Source organism: Thermobia domestica, chromosome 5 (assembly GCF_964235325.1).
Source record: "Thermobia domestica chromosome 5, izTheDome1.hap1.1, whole genome shotgun sequence".
Taxonomy (NCBI): domain Eukaryota; kingdom Metazoa; phylum Arthropoda; class Insecta; order Zygentoma; family Lepismatidae; genus Thermobia; species Thermobia domestica.
Window position 1 is genome coordinate 122,387,905 of NC_137458.1, and position 20,860 is coordinate 122,408,764.

Consider the following 20,860-nt stretch of genomic DNA (forward strand, 5'->3'; position numbering starts at 1 on the left):
GTAATCAAATTTCAATACATTTTCATTCATCGCAAGCGTAAAAGCCACCTGTAGCATTAATATCGTAACATTGAAACTATGTTCTTTTATTTTAAAAAAAAAATAAAATAAAAAGAGTAAAGAAGTTTCTTACCTGACATAGCTACGTCCTCTTTGATCACAAATCACATTCCACATATCACAAACAGATCCAAGTAAACAAACACTTGTTAACAAACACTCGTTAAATCAAAGAAATTTTGAGAGAAGTTATCGTAGCACTTGCGTCCAGTGTAGGTCTCTTTTTAGACAGCGGCAGGGTCGCGGCGCTGGGAGAACCACAGCGCATAGCCCGTGGGAATACAGTCTATCTCTTCCAATAACTTGACAAGTGCCATGCCGCCGTGAGCTAGCACGAACGTTTTAGCCTCCACCAGGGCTCCGATCGGCGCTGCATTTAACATTCCAGAGCTCGAAAGACCAATCCCACTGGTTGAAGCTTGTCGCTACTAGAGCCATCTGTGAGCAAGTATGTGAAACGCATAAAGGAGACAAATTCCATTCAAGACGCTCCACTCTTCACTCACACACACACATATATATATACACACACACATACACATACTCATACATAGCAGAATCCTTATGTGTTGTGTATACCTCGCTTGAGTTAACTCCACTATCATAATAACATTGTTGGAGAAGCAAGCGTAAGCTGTAGCTTACGTATGTTTTATTTATTTACCTTGAACTTTCACATTTTTGAAATGATCGGAATTTTATGATTTCACTCTCGTGTATTGTTTATCTATTGCGTCTTCCTGTAAACAGTTGATGTACAAGTACATTGTTCAATTTTTTAAATAATGGTAAAATTAAAAAAAAAAAAAAAAATACGCACATGTAATTTTGCACATTACAACGCTTTTCTGCAAATTTCGTCATGTATATTGACATATCTTTGTGTTTACATCAGCAGAATGCCTGTGCTGTTTTATTTAAAGGTCCAAATATATAGCCATACTATTAAAAAAGGGCCATATATAGCCATACTATTATTAGATTAGGACATTGAGTCTCCCACATAATAATTCTCAAGATTCTTTGCAAACTTTCTTAATTTTAGCAACGAGTAACGATACTGAGGTGCTACTTCGTATTTACTAAAGTTTACTCGGATCTCCCGCATTTGTATTAAAATCTTCATTGATGTCTTATTACACGATACTGTATCTAGGAACGAAACATACGAAATCTGAGCGCGCGTCCTCAGGGACGTACGCAGAGGGTGGGTCCTGGGGGTCCGGACCCCCCCGAAATTTCGACTTTTGTGTAAATTTATCCTAATTTTAGGGACAATTTTAGGAATTTTAATATAAAATACCCTCATATTGAGTTTTAACCACCCCGAAATAAATTCCTGCGTACGCTACTGCCAGTCCTCTACAGGGGCGGATCCAAGGGGGGCGATCGCCCCCCAAGAAGTCGGTCCTGGATCCGCCCCTGGTCCTCTAAAGTTATACAGAAATATGTTCCGCCGACTACTCCCTCTCCCCTTCTGATTTTTCTGAATGTCCCGTCCTGAGTTAATTTCTGTTTTAATATTTCATTAGAATACAGCAGCTCATTAAGATTCTTGCTACAAATACGCTAGGAATGAACGAATTATCGAATCGCTATATAAAGTTTAGTGCTATCATGTAAGATGTTATATTGATATCAATTGAAATGAAATGAAATCTTTGAGTTTTACGTCCCGCGGTTATGCCGGTTAGGCTAAAGGAGACGGTGATGATGAGTAATGAATGAAATGGTGGAATGAAGTAAGTGGGAGGAAACGGGAGAACCCCGAGAAAACCCACGCACACGGTGTTTGTCCACCACAAAGTTCACTTGGCGGGGGCTGTGATCGAACCCGGGACCCCAAGCACCAGAGGTGAACGCTCTACCACTGAGCCACCGCGGAACCTTTGATATCAATTGAGGGGTAAATTTGGATAAGGGCGTAACTAGCAATTCTTCAATTTTTCAGAAGAGCACAAAAACAAACATCCTTATCCAATTAACAAACGTATTCACACACTAGTTTTGGAGGCAGGTGTTCGCTACGGAGTAGAGATATTACCTTAACATCACTTAAACATACGGACATGCTCAAACTTGCAGAAAATATGTATATCTCATTTTAGCGGAAATAGGTCGATACGCCCTTATCCTAATTACCCCTTCAATTATTTTAGTAAGTACATTACGTTAAAAAGAAAAAAAAAGAGCACTTGAATTCAATTAGAACTCGTGGAGAACCTCTGCTAATGACAATGAATGTAGCGTTGTTATTTAGTTCACCATACGTACAGTACATTTTATGTAAAAAAAAAAAAAAAAAAAAAAAAAAAAAAAAATCACATCGTCACATGGTAAATAATTAGTTGCCACACGTTAGAACTTTATAAGGTGAACTTTTTTTTTTTTTTTTTTTTTTAATCCAACGGCAAAGTACAGTAGGCGTTCTTTAATCCGGCACATTCGGACCACGGCCGGGCCGGATTATTGAACCGTCATTAATGGTTTAAAGAGAATACCAAAGATAAATTACTTTCGATAAAAATACGAACCATTAACACACGTGTTTCTGCACATTCTGAACCTGTGTACACGATATAAATATCCTAATGTACAAGGCAATTGGGAGGTTTTAAATATTCTTATTTATAATCCAATAAAAATGAAATGAAATCTTTCAGTTTTACGTCCCATTCATATGTTGGCTAGGCTAAAGAAGACAGTTATGATGATAAATGAATGTAATGTTGAAATGAATAAAGTAGAAGGAAACGGGTGAACTTCGAAAAACCCACGAACACGGTGTTTGTCATGGGCGCCCGAAAGTAGAGCAGGGTGGGGCCCGGGGCCCCTCCTAGCTCACGAAAATGTATACGAAATATATCAAACCACGTATATTAAATACCAGAAATATCATATGTAATACAGCAACCATGGAGATGCCCCCCTAGAAAATTTTCTCTGGGCGCCCCCGGTGTTTGTCCACCACAAAATCCACTTGGTGCGAGCTATATAGGATCGAACTAGTGACTCCACGTATCAGAGGTGAATCTTCTACCACTGAGTCACCGTGCACCAGCTTCTAATCCAATAAAATACAAAATTAAAATCAAAATTGAATATTTATTTAAATGAATATTATTGCATTAATACAAAAAGAACTAAATACAAAAGAAAAATTAATACAGTACACAACGATATTTAAAAGAAGTTGTAATAAGGTGCTCTATGGCAAGAAAAAATACATATAACCGTTAGTTGTTTATAACCTTATAACCACGTTGCTTTCATGATTCAGAATCTTTTCTTCTAAAAATTGTTACGAATTATACACAGTTTTATGAGTTCTGTAAAGTTATAGCTTTTTGTTATGTATATATATATTTAAAAAATGCGACTTTCCGAATTAGAAAATGTGTCAAACCGTAGAATGCCGGGTTACAGAGCGCTTTATGCATATACTTTCTACTAAAACTCATAAAAGTAAAACTCTGTTTATCAGTTTAGTTCTTCAGGCATCTGATCAGGGACTACCTTCCCCATCTCCTCCTTCAATTTGCGGCTGAGGAGTTTACAGATAGTCAATAAAGAAATAGTCATGTAATCTGTTATAACTGTTCAGCAGAGACTTTTCTCTTTTGTAAAATTCCTTTGGTTCAGAGTGGTCTCTGTTGGTAATTTCTTTCTGGTTTAGGTTCATGAATTAGTAGGATATGTTTGCTTGTTTCCCTGAGAGAATATGAGTTATTTTTATAATTTACAAGTTCGTATATCCATATAAATATTGTATTGCTTCACCAAGGGTCCACTGACAAGTCGGACAACCGGGAATATTCCCGGTGCGTCCTCCCCTTCATGGCGACCTCCAAAATTTATTTAATAACAAAAATTTTAAAAATTATATATTTTCCTGAAATATTTACTTTATTTCTCTTGAATAATTTACAAAATAATTCTCTTGTCTTATGAATCCTTCTTGGTAATAAGTTTTCAAGACGCATATAAAGTTAGCTAATGATATGGTGCCCCTACTAATATCTGCACCACCACCCCATTTATGGAATCAGTCCATCCCTGTCCTTCACATGGATGATTAATGAAAATCAATAAATATGAAAAGTATAGTGTAATGTGAAAGGAACCGGAGGAACCCGGAGAAAACCCACTGACACGATGTTGCCCACCAGAAACTCAGATGGTCCTGGGATCGAACCAGGGATACCTTCCACTAGGTTTGAGCGCTCTACCAAAGAGACGCCGTGCTCTCAAGTAAGTGTTAACGAACCCTGTAAGAACACGAAAAAAAAAAAATATCTAGCGAAACGACCGAAGAGTTATTTTGTTGCAAAAATGGAAATATCAACCAAATATTTCAGAATTAAGGCAACTCAAAGTATATAATGGAATTGCTTCGATGTTCCTGCTTCATTCCCTCCGCACTCAAATGCTACGTCAATGACTCATTCAAGGACATTTATATGCAAATTTTCATTTAAAAATCGTTTAGTATTACCGAAATAATACAAGAATAAGGTTACCTTTATCTTATCTTCTGTAACCCCGAAATGCCATAGTGATTGATGTTATTCGTCACTAATGGTTTCCATAACGCATGTTCGACATTGTCACTTTTCCAATGTATATTGTATCAAAGATTCTATCCTAATTATAAAAGTTAAACATGTTAGTCTATACGTCATAACATCCTGAAAAGTTATACATCTCGCTTAAGGTATTTCTAATGTTGGTTGTATAGATACAAGGGGCACAATGAGAATTCCTTATAAGAATCTGAAAATATCTCAACGACTCTAATTCCTAATAGTAAATAGTAGAGATGCAAAAAAGCCAGCTTTTTTGAATCGATGGTTTTTTTCACATAAAAAGCCGGCTTTTTTGGGAAAAAAACGAGAATTTTGGAAATTTTGGCTTTTTTCATTTTCATGAATTTTCTATCCAAATAGCTTTCTTATAGTATATTCTATAGTTGGATAAGAATTCCATGACCTAAATGCCATATTTCGCTCTGTAATTCACCATCAAGATGGATGGAGCACATGTTTTACGAATTAAAGCTAACATGAAGAATGTAGTATTTGAGAGCAATTTTACAGGCTATTTAACTTTATTTTAACTTTTGAGTTATAGACATTTTTTCTTCTCTAGATCATTTTAGTTTGTCATCCGTGTTTCATTTCTAAGAGCTTAGTACTCTAGCTTCTAGCACTTAAGTTAAACTTACTTTTTTCTATATATCCGTCAAAGCATGCGTTTTTCAATATGTCCGTCAAACCGTACTTCCACATTTCTGTTATACTGTAGTTGTGCAATGATTTAGCAACAATTTTCCGGATACAACCTTGAATACCAATTTATACAAATAATCAGTAGCGGATTCAGAAAAGTACTTTGGGAGGGGTTTTTCTGATTGTTTCGTTTTCTAAAAAGTCCTAATTTTATTTTGGAGGTGCTTGATGTTTATGATTACAGGCATAACTAATATTTCGTTTCGTTTATATGTTTAGCAATAATCTTCCGGATACAACCTTGAAAATCATTTTATACTGAGAGTCAGTAGCGGATTTAGAAAAGTATTTTGGGAGGGGTTTTCTTACTACTAATGTTTAGTTTTTCTAAACATTCGTGATTTTTATTTGACGGGAGCTTAAAGTTTATGAGTAGAGGCATAATTAATAGATATATCGTTCGTTTTAGACATTCCCCAACTTTGGGGAACAGGCTTCAGCCCGGAAGACCGACCCCCTAACCTTCGCAAAACCGTCACTGCTGGTAATTAGTAATAATAACGATTTAAAAACAATAAGAAAGAAGTCGGCCAACTCCTACACTCCTAGTCGGCCAGTACACGCACTATTTCTACATTCACAGATGGAATGAAAGAAAGCTATGTCAGAATGGTCGAATGCTGGGTTGAATCCCGGACTTCCCGATAGAAGCGCAAAAGCCAACCACTCAGTCATGTTCGTTGTGCAGTTGTATTTAGCTTAACTTAAATATATTCCGTAGCCCTTTTTTTGGGGGGGGGACTTCCGTAATATGTTGAATCCTTCTTGTTAAAAATTCAGAAAACTTGAGGACTGGTTAAACCGTGATGGTGGTCAAGGGCGCCCATGTTGTTTCCAAGGGAAGGGGGGGCAAGTATAAGCGACGTTTCAAAAATAGTTTCAAATTTTGCTGTAACTAATGTAAAAATTCTATTGGATTTTCGATATTCTGAAGTACATTTTCCTCTAGGGGGGGCAAGCGCCCCCCTTGCCCCCCTGATGGGAGCCTTTGATGGTGGTTATAAAAAACTTAACTGTAGAATTTCAAGAATATACAGTACCAAAAGTTCCAGATATACAGCCTTTAATTGTATCATATAAATCTAAGTATTTCTCTTATGTTTTATTTTAATTTTATTTTGTTTCAAAAAGAGGGTATGGAATATTTTGAAGTAAAAATGCTACATACAATTTTGCTAGTTATTTGTATATTTTTTTAAAAAAGAAGATTTTACTTTTAGGGTTGGCGCGTTTACACCAGCTGTTTTTTTAATAACTGGTTTAACCCCCCCCCCCAAAAAAAAAAATAAAAAGAACAAAAATGCGAATCGTGTGAACTTCATGGTGACGTTTCCACATGTCAAACCATCTGCATTAGTCTTATTTCCTTTTCACCTTTTAATCAAGGTGTCCCATATTCAATTCTCGGTCGAACCACTACCCTACTTTCATGTGTAAACCAAGTAGCGGTTCGGATGTCACTTTAAGCGAGTCTTCTCCTTGATAACCTCGGTATTACGTAAGGATGTTAATCCTAAACATACGAAACGAAACCAAATTATATATTTCTGCATGCCTGTTGTTTTATAAAGAAACCAAGGTTGCCTAAATATATTGATTGAAATTGGTAAAATTTATCGATTGCTTACGTAGCTTCCAACATTAGCTTGGATTGGACTTTCAATGATATCTACGTACTAAATTTGTAATTTAATACCTCAATTTAGCGTACTGATTATAATACTTTGACCTTTAAATTTTACATGGAAAGCAATAACAGGATTTTCACGTAATTGTTTTACATTTAAAATAATGACGGGATTTTCCCGATGACTAGGGCGGGAGTTTCTCAATTTAAGAAATTTACTGACCGGACTTCTTTAAGCTTATGGTACCTCTTTCAGCATAACCCCTTGTTGCATAATAACACCAAGGCGAAACAAACTTATTTCTGTGAATATGTAATATAAATACATAAAGCAAAATATCTAAATTAAAAAACCTGGTTTAAACCCCAAAAAAGCCTAAAAGCCTGGTTTAAATTGCCCCCAAAAAACAGGTTTTTGGCATTTTCAGAAACAACCATGGTTCTTGCCAACTCTGCTTACTTTTGTATATAGGAGGTTAATTTATTTTTTATTATATACATTGGTTAATCCTTTGGATTTCATAATGTAAAAATGTTGAAGTAAAATTGTTTAAAATATCTTTTCGAAATTAATGGTTTATTTTCGAGTTTTTATATTATTATCGGCATCAACCACTACTTAAATGACTTTTTGTGTTATAGAGAAGCGAAACAAAGTCTGCTTTATCAATTTAAAGCAGAAGTTTGAAAAAAGCCCAAAATTTCCCAAGCAAAAAAGCGAAGCAGAAAAAACCGAGTTTTTTTTTTCAAAAAAGCCGGTTTTTTTCCGAGCCCTTTTATCTCTAGTAAATAGACATCCTAATAGAAAGGGTACGTGAACTTTCACTTGTTTGGCTGACAATATCTGCGGGATTACTGTGAATAACGAAATACTTGAACGATTGTATAAAAATTGCGGTATGGAGTTTGGGGTTATTGGTAGGGAAACTTAAAAAAAAAAAAAGTAAACAATTACAGATTTTAGTTAAGTACGATTTTAACCTATAGTGTTTATCGGACCAACGACTTGGGTGCAGCCAGTCAAAGCAGAATTTTAACATGTACGACGACGTCGAGTTGTACGTAATGAGTCCAATCCACCATATGCGTTCAAATTTTAATGCTCTTCTTCCAGGATTCAAACCTGGGACTCTATGCACCAAAGGCTCGTGTGCATGCCACTAGACTTAGCGGGGAGGGAGAGTAGATCACATACATATATAGTTTGGTTTCTCTTAACAGTGACACATACATATATTCTTAACGGTGACATATTCCTAAGTTACAATGCACTCCTGACAGTGACACCTAGAGTCCTAACAGTTGCTCACGATATTATTCTTAACAGTGGCAACATGTTTCTGACAGTAACGCCTATATTTCTAAAAGTGACACACTCCTAACAGTGACTCATAATCTTACTCTTAACAGTGACAACATATTGCTAGCAGTGCTGCACATAATCCTAACAGTGACTGATAATCTCGTCTTAACAGTGACAACATATTCCTGACAGTGACACGAATAGTTCTAATAGTGAAACCCATACTCCTTAATGACTCATAAACTCACTATTAACAGTGTCGATATTCTCATGATAATGACCCACATACTTCTAACTGTGACGGACATATTTCTTGTAATTAGAAGGTAATTTTGAGACCCAAAAATGAAAATATTTATTGTCCATATTCTATTCTTGTTGTCCAAATCTGAGAAAAAATAAAATCGTGGGCGGCTATAAGAGAATTAGTATATTCGATTTCCAGCATGGTTGCTGCCTTAGATACAAACCCAACAGTGGTTAAAATTTCACTATATATTAAGCCCTGTGTTATTATATAGCCTTAGTGCTGGAATGAAATGTTAAAATCAATCAACCACTAAAATATAGCCTATGAATCCATTCATTTTTTTTTTTAATAAAATCATTTATGTTTTAAAAACTATATTTAAAAGTTAATGTAACTGAATGATACATTCCATTTTGATGTTAATTCTATTTTTAATACAATTAAAGGTAAATACAATAAATTTAGTAAACGTAAGTTTATCAATTCCATTGGTGAATTGTTTAGAATTATTTTCACACTGTCTTTCAGTTGCTCGAAGTCAAATGCATTCCGTACCAATCACATGCAAGTGATATTATGGGAGTGCAAAAGATACAATACTTACTGTCACGAACGAAGCTTAAAGTAGAAACCTGTAGTATGTTGTACAGTTGATTATATATATATATATATATATATATATATATATATATATATATATATATATATATATATATATATATATATATATATATATATATATATATATATATATATATTCGTACAGTTTTGTGTATACTACGTTACCTGTTTATAGGTAAGAAGTCCACAAGATATAACAGAGCAAAATTAAAATGATTTGCGTTGAGTTGATTTTGAGTTTATCGTCCCTTTCAGCATCGAGGCTATATGATACGGGACCTACTGTTTAACGTGGAATCCGAACCACATGAGCTCCCACCGGGAATCGAACTAGAGTCTCCCACGCCAAAGGCGCGTGCGCTAACCGCTTAGCCACGAAGGAGCTCATAAATAAAATAGGTAAAAACATTTTTTTTAATCACTGATGACCAAAGGGGGAACCGCGGGAAGCATTCTGGCCCCGAGTATATTTCATTTCGTCTGCGAATAAAAGTGAAAAATGTATGGTTTGTTCTTTTCCATATTCCACATGTAACACGAAAAGTGTAGCTGGACATCATGGTGTATACCTGAATCGATACTTGGGTTGTGAAATTACCATAATTAAGCTTTGGTTACCAAGTCCATTCTGCAAAATAAGGCCGTTGCTTAATACAATAATTAGCGCAGTGTCACGTGTATACCACGTTTAGGAGTTTGGTTTGTATGCTGTGGTATTCTTTCTCAATTAATAAACTGCTCGCCATTAAAATTGCAACACCTAGAAGGAGTTATCGGAAGAGTACGAAATTCACACACTGTGTAGGGGATAATTGTAGAAGGAAATGATTAGGTAGCCAAGGTCGTCTTGCGTCACGTACCCCTGCCACACCATCTGGGAAGAGGTACCTCGAGCAGACCAGAAAGGCACAGAAAAGCGGTGAATATGCGTGGTCGTGACTTTAGTGTGTCAAAAGCGGTCAACAATGCCTCGCCGTCTAATGCGGCACCGCTTCCAGCAGTTTCGTAGTTTGATCGGTTCTGAATTGTTGCATACCGTGATTGTGGTTTATCGTACCGAGAGATTGGTGCCACACTAGGACGGAATTCATCTACCATTACACGTGTGTGGAAATAGTGGGTACAGGAAAGTAGAGCGACCTAGAGGTTCCCAACGTCCACGTCAGACGACGGACTGCGAGGATAGACGCCTGGTGCGCATGGCCCTAACAGACCGTACGGCCACATCAAGACGGCTGGCGTAGGAACTAGGGACAATTCTACGACGTCCAGTGTTCCCACGAACCGTGCTGCGTCACGGGCATTTTTTTCTCGCCGCCCAGTTCTGCGGATTCCTCTGCGGGTACAACATAGGCGTGCGCGCCAGACATAGTGCAAATACTATCGTCCATGGCGTGAGGAATGAAATGCCATACTCTTCTCCGATGAATCCCGCTTCTATTTATAGCATCATGATGGACATATACGTGTCTGGCGTTACCGTGGCAATAGGTTTCATGACACCTGCAGTATACATAGAAACACAAGCCCTTCATGGGGTATCATGGTATGGAGTGACGTGGCCTTACGTGTTCGTTCGCGTCTCGTGCGCATTCCAGGGGCATTGAAAAGCCAACGGTGCTTCACAGAGGTGCTTACCCTTGTTACTGTCCCGTTAATCCATGGACTGCATAACGTCACTTTCTAACAGGATACCGCTGGATTCTACGTTTGAAGGAATGTTCTCGCATTCCTAGAAGCTAACCACGTGCCTCTGCTTCCGTGGCCCGCACGTTTGCCAGATCTTTCGCCGATTGAGCATGCCTCGTCCATGGTGTGTCACTGGCAGGCTGAACACAGACTTGCTCCACCTAATGTTGAGAAACTCTGGCGCCGAGTGGCTTGGGACACCATACCTCAAGCAGATATCGATGGGCTCATTTTCTCCATGGCTCATCGTGTTGCAGCTCCCTGTGGAGGATTTACAAGCTACTAGCTCCAGGAAGTTCTGCAACCCTGCTATGCATGTCACATGTTACAGCACCGACCTGTAAGTGTAATAATTTCCTTCTCTTATTAGTACCTCTCTGTTTGCCAAGTTTCACATTTCTACCACATCTCCTTCTGGATGCTCCAATTTTAATTGCGAATATTGTATTTAAACTGGAACTAGTAATACATTTATACCACTTCCAGTTTTAGTAGAGAGATTAGAGTGGAGAAGGAATATATCATTAGGATGCTTAATCCATGGCACTTCTCGCCATCTGTTACCGTTTTCACTCTATAAATGATCAACGTTAAAACTCAAAGTCGTTGATTTTTGCAACTTCCGGTTTCAGTAGAGAGAAAAAGAGAGAGTAAAAATATAATATACTTTTGACACGCTTAATTGTTTACAGATAATCGCCTCTGGCTATCTATTACCGTTTTTGCTCTATAGAGATCAACCTTAAAACTCGAAATGGTTAATTTATACCACTTTCGGTTTGAATATCGGTTCTAGAAAAGAATTCGGTTCCTAACTTTGGAACCTCTAAATTTTTACCAGATTTGTTGATGCTCGGCTAAGTTCTTGAGATTTTTTAGGGGAGGGGTCGCCTGGACGAACGGATGGATGGGGAGGGCAAATATATAAAGGAGTCTTGGTAAACCAAAATCCTTAAAAGTTCAGTATATATAGGCGTTGTTACTTTCAAATAATCGTTTCTCAGGCCCTATTTGCCTAAGGCACATGAAAACAAGATGCAAGAGACGCAGGATAGAACAGCAATTCAGAAAATGTCAACGAACTATCATCCCAGGAAGGAAAGGAAAGGAAAATGGATCCTAGGAGTGGTTCTAGTCTTGATCTGGTCCGACTTGCGTTATTAATTGACCCTCCTTCTTTTACATGATACGATTAAAAAAAAAAAAAAACAGTAGCTATCTTGTTTTACTTAAGGTTTTTTTAGTTAAAAAGATAGGTGTATCGAAAATTATTGTTTATGAGGTGCTCCTAGAATTGTACACAAGGAAGTTTTATAGAATGTCATACAGACAAATTTGCTACATCTAAAGATGCAAAAAGGCCTGTTTCTTTTAAATGGAAATTTTCGCCGGTATTTTTTTTTTGGGGGGGGGGGAGATTTTCATTACTTTAATTTTCAAGTACCACTTTTGTTTTCTTGTAATCGATTCTGTAATTAAAAGAGTATCTTAAAATAATCTTGAGATTGAGAGTTCAACGTTCAGTCTGGGGCTGACTGTTTTGATTGGTTTTCAAACTGGTATTGCACTGGTTGACGTCAAGGGTAAGTTTAGCAACCCAATATATCATATTCATAAGTGCCTGGTTGCCCAACAGCCTCATCAATGTCTGACAATTTTACATGTTATTATGTGTTGTGTATTTTATGAGTGCATTCAGTTCAAACTGTCAGACATGCAGTAGCGTAGCTAGAATTTTTTTAGGGGGGTCAATGAAGGGCCCAAGAAAATTTTGAGGGGGCCATCTCCAATGAATGCAAAATTGTATTCATATATATATATATATATATGGGAAGGGGTGTCCAAGGTGAATGTTTTCATTTTTGTTGTTCATGATTTTACTCTTTTACGGTGAAAATGTAAGAATTTACTACTTCAAACAACTAATATACATTAATACAACTGATTTCTAATATAAGTAAGTAGTTATTTAATCGCTGCGTTTAAAATATGTGTGGCTGGTTGATTTAAGTGGAAGCATAGAAATACACTTTTACAGGTCAAGAAAATAACTTATAGGTTCACGTCTCTACTTAAAAGAGGATCTTTCTATTCATGTGGGCAGCAGCAAACTTATCAACATCTTCTTCAAGATCTAACGATTTAGCAATTTTCTTCAATATAAAGTAATCCTAAGTTTTTCAACCTATCATCAGTAATTGAATTGCGTATATGTCTTTAATCTTTTCAAACATGAGAATGGCCTTTAACATGTAGCACTAGAAACTGATATAGTCACAGAGATGATATCAAGCTTGTAGATTTCTAGGAATGCGTTTTTGTAGACCAAAGATCAACGAAATTCATCAAGAAATCAACTTTAGTTTTCTCTCGTCTTCCTACAACTTAATTGTGTTTGGGATGATTTTGAGTTCACATTTGAATATTTCCAGATCACTTCCATAATACTGGGCCATAGGCTTCACAATGTTGTAACTTAGAAAGTTTTCACCTTTTGGATGCAGAGTGGCGATTCATCTAATGATTTTGCTACATGATCCAAAGCGTTCTTCCGTCTCAGTGATTGCTTTATCAATAGTAGGCAGAAAAATGTCTCTTAGTATATTATCTTTAGAAAATTCGTTTTCTGCCTCCAATGAAGAAAGAGCTTCATTCAAAATGAATTCGTGATATTTCGATGGCGAATGTCTAGTTCGTTTCCACGAAGAACCCCTATATTCTATCTCTTTCCGGCTCTGGAATTTCAAGACCATTTTCTTTGCATATCCACAAATATTCTTGATAAATTTGTTCGAATGTTGTTCGTTGAGAGCCATATTCTCCAGACCTCATCTTCGACAAAGTTTGAACAAGTGAATCTACAAGAATCAAATCTTCCGACATGTCTGCATCTACTTAAGATATGGCGAAGCTCAAAGTTACAGCATGGCAGCGGTCATCTCAAATTTTACCAGCCCGAAAACATTCCCTCTTGTACAGATCACACTAATTTGCCGGATGGAATGATGGAAATAAATAAATATCACATGTTCCAGATTTGGTTTAATACCGCATAATATAAATAGTTGTTTTGTAGATAAACTGTAATAATAATAATAATAATAATAATAATAATAATAATAATAATAATAATAATAATAATAATAATAATAATAATAATAATATAAAAAGTTATGTACAAGGATAAAAGTACTTACGAGACAAACATCGCACGGAAACAGAAACTGAACTCTAACAAGACACTGATTTGCCGTTCCAGCCCACTTTAAATTATAAGGCTTGCTCTTGAAGCTTAAGTTTCACTTTAAAGTAAACTGCCAATAATTAGAATATAATATATTCTTAATATTTCAGAAAAATGTACCGATTTCACGCTCTAAAAATATGATAGCGTAATCAGTGACGAAACTAGACATTTGATGCCCAGGGCAAATTTTGTGATTTGTATCCCTTTCATCTACATCTACACCAATAAACACAAAGAGTAGTTTGCTGGCGCCCGGGGCAACTGCCCCGGTTGCAGCATCTTGTTTTGATCTAGCCGTAGTTCAATTATTTTTAGTTACTTTTACCCTTGAGCTTTAAAACTGAGTAATGAATTTGCCTTTACTTTATTAAAATGATGAAGTGAGCACTCATTGAAGCAAAAGGAGGAAATGTGTTTATCTTTCCCTAATATCAGTGTTAGAACAAACATTTCAATCGGGACTCCTTACAGCAAAAGAAGTATACGTGGCCTTTTTCTTTCTTTGGTTTGTTTACCTTCAATAGTTTTTAGAATTTGACGTGAATTCAAGTACACAAACACTTCACACCCACGCCGAATTTTTAAAGCTCAGCGATAGAATATCAGCTTAAGATTCGGAAGATGGTGTGGTCGATCTCTCGTGGATAAATATTTCAACTGATGAGATTACCAATATGGGGAAACTTTTATGGTCCTATTGACTCATTTCCCTTATTTCTATTATGAGTCTCGGATGTTTCAAAGCCTTAAAATAAATTCAAATGTAGTTGAAGTAACTTAACGCTACTATCCTGTAGTCGATGCAAAATTAATATTGTAAGTTTTGAGATTAGATTTGAAGGAGGGCATTAATTAGTATATCCTGTTGAAAATTCATGTCACCACTTATTTACTGTTCTGCATAATTCCTACAATGCAATTTTCTCATAAATGCTTAATGCTAAATTTCCTCAGAAATGCACATTTTGACGAAGAACAAATATAAATCTGTGATAAAAATGGGTATTCATTTCGACTGAACTTACTGAATGGAATATCTGTGGACCAGTCCCATAAGCTCCTGATATATCTCTGATTACTAAACATCAGGTAACAGGATGATACAACCTGGTCATGGGAGTAACTACCACTTTTACACAATATAGCATTACTGCCGCGACCAAGTTGTATCATCTCGGTATCTTACCTGATGGTTAGTAATCAGTAGATTGTAGCACTGGCTCTGTGATAAATTTCGGAATTTCTCTAGTAGTAGCAGTTTTGGGATTAAGCTACTGTTAAAATAGTTTAAAAGAAAATACTTCTGAAAGATTTATTTATAAAGAATCACTGATTTTTGTTAGCCTCAGTTCCACAGGATTTAGTTAGTAGTATAGGTCCACCAAGCGCTGACTCCGTTTTCCTTGGAGATCGGTAGTATCACTTATTAACATCGCAGCAGAAGGTTTCTATTTAGCTGCCACGGCCAAGAGCGTTAGGAAACTAGACGTACTTCAGACCAGTGTGTCTTCCAGACATGGTTTTGGGGGCAGTGCCCCCCCCCCCGGACAAGACAAAAATAATACGTCTTTAATATAATAATAAATAAATTAATATAATAATAGTACCTGCATTGTCCCCCGGAATACTATGTGTGCGCCCCCGGAACACTTTTTCTGAAAGAACGATTGCTAGAGACAAGACCAGGAGGTAGTCGAGAAGGAGAACCAGTATCAGTAGCAAATAGTAAGTGTTGGTAGTATGCAGTATCTTAATTTTCTCGAACGATTGGGATACGAACAACAGAGAGAAATAATAAAAACTTCTGCTCTCTTCTTTTGCTGTATATTAAACAAGACGACTCGATATTATTTGATAATAATATCAAATAATTTAATGGATTCTATGCATTTTTTTCTGTCGCCATAATCAATGGAAATTAATTACTTAGCGTACGGAGACTTCTTTCGTCCAACACAAGTGTAATGATTTACTGCACTGCATGCTATTTGTAAGTAAACATCTCTTATTTTAGTATGACATTCAACATCGAAGCGAGATGGAATGCTGAGTGATTTTGCTTTTTTTTTCTGGTTCTTTGTCAAAAACAAAGAAGATAACCAGTTAAGGAACAGAAGTTAAAAGAAACGTTCAGACGGTGAGGTCAATGCATGATTTCGATGAGCTAGATCTTTCTGTACTGCAAACAATGGAGCGTGGAACGTTTTAGTACTCGAAACGCAGACTATTGTTGCAACATACGGCATTCTGCAGTTGGTAACTCTGTTGTCGAAAGATGTTTTGGTAGTAGTTTCACTTGTGGCCACTATCAACTCACCGTTTGTCGACCTAGAGCAGTATAACTCTGTGTGAGGGGGCCACTAGTGGGGGGGGGCAAGATTCTGAGCAAGGGGGCCTGGTCCTCTTGGCTCCGCCGGTGCAGACATAGAAAAAGTAAATACCATAAACCAAGAAACACATAGAAAACCATAATGTGCTTTTGTATGAAATTTAACTGACCTCTCTTCTCTTTTCTGGAAACATTTTATTGTGAATTTCTCAAAACTACATTAGAACTTAATATAAGTTCAGTTTACTATAAATTGTCGTTTGGGCACTATGTTAGTAACATGGCAGTAGAAACACATTATCGACAGAAATTCTACTTTCTTTACTGCTTATACAGAATTGGAAGAAAATTAAAAAAAAAAAATGTATGTTTAAAACATGAAAAAGATGTTCAAAATGTTATAAACATGTTTTAAAAGGAACACACAAAAGAAACATGTTTTAAACATTTTGAATAGCTTAAAACATGATTTTAAGCATATATTTCAAAATCGTATAATAACTTATTTGTTAATATTTTTTGCTCTTTACTTGCAACCGACCTTTTCATTTATTTTATCCTGGTTACGATTACGTTTACGACTACACTGTGTTGGGTACAGAATATATCAGTGTAGATTAGTAATTTTCAACATATTTCATATTACGAACCACTTTTATTACAACCTCTTACCAATGACTCTCATAAGTACTTTCTTCATTGTATTAAGGTTTACAAGTAGATTTTTAAATCTACCTACTATGGGGATTTTACACAATCTATCAATATACATGGTAACACAAAAGTCCTTACCATTCTTGTATGTCGAAAAAAGGTTGAGGGAGAATGATGAAACTTGGAACTGACATAGATGGTGCTATCAAGCACCATGGCGACCATCTTTGATTGGTATTCGAAGTTTCAAATGCAAAGGGGGTCATGTTACACGTTTTAAGGCTAGAATTTTACCAGAAATATACTTGTGCGGTTATTTAATCCCTAAATCAAGTCATTTCGGAGTTATTGCTTCTGAAAGTTTACTAATTGTGCTCTTAGGCGTTAAGCTCGCGTTTCGTGGAGGTGAGTGAGATTTTAGTTGCAAAATTTGATTACTATTTCAGAACACTAAGGCTAATAAAATTATTTTAAAATAATACATTTTCGAAAAGTAACGTTTGAAGCACACTTCATATTGTGCTAACTTAAGGATATTTTCTTCAAGTAAGCTTGAGGTCCTTTCACTGAATAAATACGGAGGAAATACAGATGATCAAAACTGTAAAATTGCTTAGACCTAATTTTCAGAATTTTAATCAACCCCGAAACTCAAAAGTAGAGCCACCTTGGAATCTCTGGGCCAAAAATATACAAGAGAGCAATATAGGCCTATAGCTCCTTACCGCCAATGGAAATGGATTATAACTTATCAACATTTTTATTTATTCGGTGTAAGGACTCTATTTTTCTAAATCTACATTACTGCCCCCAAAATCTGAAATTGAGGGTAATGGACGGATGACTTCTAAAGGGACACCCCTCTCTAGCGGCAATCATATAAAACTCTAGATTGCACCTTGTCGCGTAGTTTCTCTTTCTTTCATTTCGGATTCGTGGTTGCGAAGATATGAGGTTTCCCGTCGGTGTATTCTTTTTGACATACCCTCACCCTGCATCTCTTTAACGTAATTATGTATCATTTACTATGGCATTCGGAACTTGACTTGTTCTTCATTTTCGTGCAGCAGCGTACAGAATATAATGATAATGTCTTAAATTTATGTAGTGATGAGCAAATGCAAGACCAAGACCAAGACCACCCCTTCGTCTTCGTCTTGGTCTTGCACTGGAACCCTTGATCTTGGTCTTGGTCTTGCTGCAAGAGCCTTGCAAGTCTTGCTTTTAATAAATCTTATGCTTTTCATAGGTAAATTTTACTCTGCATATATGTCTAAGAGATAATAAATTCTACAATGTGTCAGATGATAGTGTACACCATAGGTGATGACCTTTATTTATTTTTTTAATGGGTGCCCACGCTTCACTACTTATGAGATAAATGACGTTTCGTAATCTTTTCATATTTTTAACAGATCCAATACTCCACTAGTTCTAGCCCAGTCAATGAAGGTCAAAAAACATCAAAGTTCGGAAAAAAATTGGGTAAAGCTGATTTTCTCTCAAGTGATAGACCACTATGAGAGGAACATTTTCCCAAAAGTCCCCGCCCCTCCCCCTGGAGCTTTCCCCCCTACGCCCCCTCAAAGTTAAAAAATGGGCGTTTTAGAAAAAAGGCCATATCTTCAAAACTAATGGACATATTGACATGCTCCTTTTTTCTCGTAATCTGTGAAATGTGCTCTACAATTTCGTATTCCTTAAAGTTTTTCATAAACCTAATGGTTTCTTGGCAATTTTAACCTAAAGAGTAAAAAATGAAAAAAATCGCCCGCGCCATTTTGTTTTTCCTCTTATATTTCCTTAGTGAGTTGTGATATGGAAAAATGTTTCAAATAAACCTTAAAGAGCATAAAATTATCTTTTCAACGGTGTATATATTGTGGGGGTTACTCTTAAAATTAGCCATGTAGCGAGGTAAGTTTGAAGACGAGCGGGCTCAAATTTTCGCCTCAAATATCAGTCACTATGTTTTATTTCGAAAAAAAAAAAAAGACAAAGCTTTTTGTTTTGCAAATAATAAACCACTGCATTGCTAGAAAAGCATTTTCGTGATATCCCTTCTCTCCTCTGGATCTCCCGCCTTACTCCCTTTCCATTCTAAAGTTAAAAATGAGCGTCATCCATCAAAAGAAGTTTTGTAGTTGTCATATGATTTTGGTATTAATAAGAAAATATAAAAAAATGTAGTTTTAACGTGGTTAAATGACCAAATGAGCATTACTTTATTAAAATTAATGTTTCTATTGACTTTTGCAGTATGTTTAGCTATGTAGGCTGTATGTGTAGCGACATTATTATTCACGTTGTTGGCAACACTGCCCCCTTCCACTCAATCTTTATCAGTCTTCGTGAAGAACAAACGAGTCAGTTGTGATTATGTATGAAGGGGTGATATGTTTATGTACTTTATTTACAAATCACACATATCACATCCAAAGCTAATGAACTGTATGATTAAACCCATTTTACTGATTCACCCAGATATCATGAAGGAACGAGAAATAAGACTTGACGAATAATTTAGCTGTTACTTGCTTCAATTCTTATTCAAAAGTACATGCGTTAATATGATAAATATGACATGCTTTGTTCATAGGTTAATATAATGACATAATACTTAAATATTAGTACAATGAATTACTTATCTTAACTTCTTTTCGCAGTTAATTGTTGCTAGCTTGCTGCTAAACCACGTGGTTGCTTGCTAAACTGTCATACTTTGTCTTCGGTCACACATAAACTGATTAACACTCTAAAACACCGTTAAGAACATGTGAATCTTGTATATTAATGAACATGAGTGTTACTCTAAAACCTATGAATAAATATGCTTTTCTGAAACTATTAATGAATATGTTTGCCTAGTTGCACTTCACAACACTTTGTCGAATGCACAGACACAACTTGAATAGCCAGTGTTGCCACAGTCCTAGCCCTCGAGTGGGCTGAAAATAGTACCAAATTGAAACAAAAAGGGCTGAATTCATTATACTATACCAGTTGTAATACATGCAGAGCCGTAGCTACGGGTGAGGGGGCGAGAGGGGCGGTTGCCCGGGCGCTGGTAGGAAGGGGCGCCGAACGAGCAAGAAGAAAGAAAAGGTGTCAAAAAAAGTAAACGACGCGACGCCCCGTAAAAGAATTGGCGCACTATTAAATCAATATTGTTAATTTACAAAGAAATACATTTGTTAAAAATTTTTATGCTCGCTCCGCTCGCAACTCAAAAATTTCAATAACAGTCACAACAAGTTTTTACTTATTATTTAAAGAAAGTTCTTATATACGATTTGTTAATGACTATGTAATACACAAGGTGTTGAGTAATGGCAGTGTGCGCAGAAGTGGTTTCAAAATCGGAAACGATCAGTCTGAAATACGTGTTCAGCGTTGTGATGGTGATGAGTTGTAGGAAAAGTCTTATTGACACTTTTGAAAATGTGTATTTGTATTTGTTAAATAGTGCTGAATTGGGCAGAATTGTACCAACTTTTTCACAAAAGGGGCTGAAAATGCCAGCGTGGTACCAACGGGCCGATGAATGAGAAAAAGGGCTGAATTTGGTACCATTGTACCAAGTGTGGCAACAGTGTGAATAGCACACTGAAGGCACTGTTGCCAGCCAATGCAAACACAACTCACTAAAAACTCACCAAAAAAATCACTAAAGAAGCACAAAGAATTCACTAAACCACTAAACTATATACAAAAAATGAAACTAATATGAATAAAAATAATGCACATATGCAAGCTTATCCATCCTCCCCCTCCTTGATTGGACACAATCAA

At 36.4% G+C, this 20,860-nt stretch overlaps 1 protein-coding gene across 1 annotated transcript in view; it reads right to left on the reverse strand.

The window, feature by feature from the left end:
* The window catches only part of ex (FERM domain containing expanded), a 65,332-nt gene extending 64,835 nt beyond the window's left edge, over positions 1-497 (reverse strand). Inside the window, exon 1 of the mRNA XM_081759022.1 lies at positions 134-497. The gene's annotated coding sequence lies outside the window, so the exon portion shown is untranslated. The remainder of the gene's footprint in view (positions 1-133) is intronic.
* Positions 498-20,860: the final 20,363 nt, after the last annotated feature.